Genomic DNA, 2,949 nt, shown 5'->3' with positions numbered 1-2,949 from the left:
TTGAGACTCCCCAACACCAAACTTAGAGTTTGGATATGGGAGTTCAACACCAAACTTAGAGTTTGACTGTGGGGGCTTTGGTTGACTCTGTTTTGAGAGAAGCTTTTTATACTTCCTCTCCAAGTTTACAGAAGGATAACCTTGAGTTGTAAACACAAGGGAGTCCCCATTCAATTGAAGGACTAATTCACCTCTGTCAACATCAATCACAGCTCTTGCTGTGGCTAGGAAGGGTCTTCCAAGGATGATGAATTCATCCTCATTCTTCCTAGTATCCAAGACTATGAAATCAGCAGGGATGTAAAGGCCTTCAACCTTTACTAACACGTCCTCTACTTGTCCATAAGCCTGTTTTCTCGAATTGTCTGCCATCTCTAATGAGATTTTAGCAGCTTGTACCCCATAGATTCCCAGTTTCTCTATCACAGAGAGGGGCATGAGGTTTATCCCTGACCCAAGGTCACATAGAGCCTTCTCAAAGGTCATGGTGCCTATGGTACAAGGTATTAAGAACTTTCCAGGATCCTGTTTCTTCTGAGACAATGTCAGTTAATCCAGATCACTCAGTTCATTAGTGAACAAGGGAGGTTCATCTTCCCAAGTCTCAATACCAAATAATTTGGCATTCCGCTTCATGATTGCACCAAGAAACTTGGCAGTTTGCTCTTCAGTAACATCCTCGTTTTCTTCAGAAGAGGAATATTCATCAGAGCTCATGAATGGCATAAGGAGGTTCAATGGAATCTCTATGGTTTCTAGATGAGTCTCAGATTCCTTTGGTTCCTCAGAGGGAAACTCCTTATTAATCACTGGACGTCCCAGGAGGTCTTCCTCCTTGGGATTCACGTTCTCTCCTTCCTTTACAGGTTCGGCCATGGTGATCGATTCAATGGCCTTGCACTCTCCTTTTGGATTTTCTTCTATATTGCTTGGGAGAGTACTAGGAGGGATTTCAGTGATCCTTTTACTTAGCTGGCCCACTTGTGCCTCTAAATTTCTAATGGATGACCTTGTTTCATTCATGAAACTCACAGTGGCCTTAGATAGATCAGAGACTAAGTTTGCTAAATTAGAGGTATTTTGTTCAGAGTTCTCTGTCTGTTGCTGAGTGGATGATGGAAAAGGTTTACTATTGTTAAACCTATTTCTTCCACCATTATTAAAGCCTTGTTGAGGCCTTTGATCCTTCCATGAGAGATTTGGATGATTTCTCCATGATGGATTATAGGTGTTTCCATAAGGTTCACCTAGGTAATTTACCTCTGCTATTGCAGGGTTCTCAGGATCATAAGCTTCTTCTTCAGAAGATGCCTCTTGAGTACTGTTGGATGCAGCTTGCATTCCATTCAGACTCTGAGAAATCATATTGACTTGCTGAATCAATATTTTATTCTGAGCCAATATGGCATTCAGAGTATCACTTTCAAGAACTCCCATCTTCATAGGCGTCCCATTACTCACAGGATTCCTCTCAGAAGTGTACATGAACTGGTTATTAGCAACCATGTCAATGAGTTCTTGAGCTTCTGCAGGCGTTTTCTTTAGGTGAATGGATCCACCTGCATAAGTATCCAATGACATTTTAGCCAATTCAGACAGACCATCATAGAATATATCCAGAATGGTCCATTCTGAAAGCATGTCAGAAGGACACTTTTTGGTCAGTCCTTTGTATCTCTCCCAAGCTTCATAGAGGGATTCACCTTCTTTCTGTCTGAAGGTCTGAACATCCACTCTAAGCTTACTCAGCTTTTGAGGAGGAAAGAACTTGGCTAAGAAAGCCTTGACCAGCTTATCCCAAGAGTTCAGGCTATCCTTAGGTTGAGAGTCCAACCATACTCTAGCTCTGTCTCTTACAGCAAAAGGGAAAAGCATGAGCCTGTAGACTTCAGGATCTACTCCATTAGTCTTAACAGTATCACATATCTGCAAGAATTCAGTTAAGAACTGAAAAGGATCTTCAGATGGAAGTCCATGAAACTTGCAATTCTGCTGCATCAGAGAAACTAATTGAGGTTTAAGCTCAAAATTGTTTGCTCCAATGGCAGGAATGGAGATGCTTCTTCCATGTAAATTGGAATTAGGTGCAGTAAAGTCACCAAGCATCCTCCTTGCATTATTATTATTTTCGGCTGCCATCTCCTCTTCCTGTTCGAAAATTTCTGAAAGGTGCTTGCTGGATTGTTGTAATTTAGCTTCTCTTAGTTTCTTCTTCAGAGTCCTTTCAGGTTCTGGATCTGCTTCAACAAGAATGTTCTTGTCCTTGCTCCTGCTCATATGAAAAAGAGGGACAGAAAAATAATAATAATAATAGGGATCCTTTTTACCACAGTATAGAGGTCCCTGTGTGAGTAGATGAATAAATAAATAGAAGGAGATGAGAGAGAGGGAGAATTTTCGAAAATAATTTTTGAAAAAGAGTTAGTGATTTTTGAAAATATTTTTTTTTTTTAAAAAGGTTAGTAATTTTTCAAAAATTAAAATAAAAAATTAAAATAATTAGTTAATTAAAAAGAAATTTTGAAAAAGAGAGAAGATATTTTCGAAAATTAGAGAGAGAGTTAGTTAGGTAGTTTTGAAAAAGATAAGAAACAAACAAAGAGTTAGTTAGTTAGTTGAAACCAATTTGAAAATCAATTTTGAAGAGATAAGAGGATAAGAAGTTAGAAAGGATATTTTAAAATCAAATTTTTGAAAAAGATATGATTTTGAAAAAGATAAGATAGAAAGATATTTTTGAAAAGATATGATTGAAATTAGTTTTGAAAAAGATTTGAGTTTTAAAATCACAATTAATGACTTGATTCACAAGAAATCACAAGATATGATTCTAGAACTTAAAGTTTGAATCTTTCTTAACAAGAAAGTAACAAACTTGAAATTTTTGAATCAAAACATTAATTGATGATGTTATTTTCGAAAATTAGATGTAAAATTAAGAAAAAGATT

At 37.2% G+C, this 2,949-nt stretch overlaps 1 non-coding gene across 1 annotated transcript; it reads left to right on the top strand.

Annotated features, from left to right (window-relative positions):
- Positions 1 to 1,635: 1,635 nt before the first annotated feature.
- On the top strand, positions 1,636 to 1,743 carry LOC112788615 (small nucleolar RNA R71). Its single transcript, XR_003195973.1, has one exon. It is a non-coding gene; the product is annotated as a small nucleolar RNA R71 (small nucleolar RNA).
- Positions 1,744 to 2,949: the final 1,206 nt, after the last annotated feature.

Source organism: Arachis hypogaea, chromosome 20 (assembly GCF_003086295.3).
Source record: "Arachis hypogaea cultivar Tifrunner chromosome 20, arahy.Tifrunner.gnm2.J5K5, whole genome shotgun sequence".
Lineage (NCBI taxonomy): Eukaryota > Viridiplantae > Streptophyta > Magnoliopsida > Fabales > Fabaceae > Arachis > Arachis hypogaea.
This window is presented reverse-complemented; position numbering and strand designations above follow the sequence as displayed.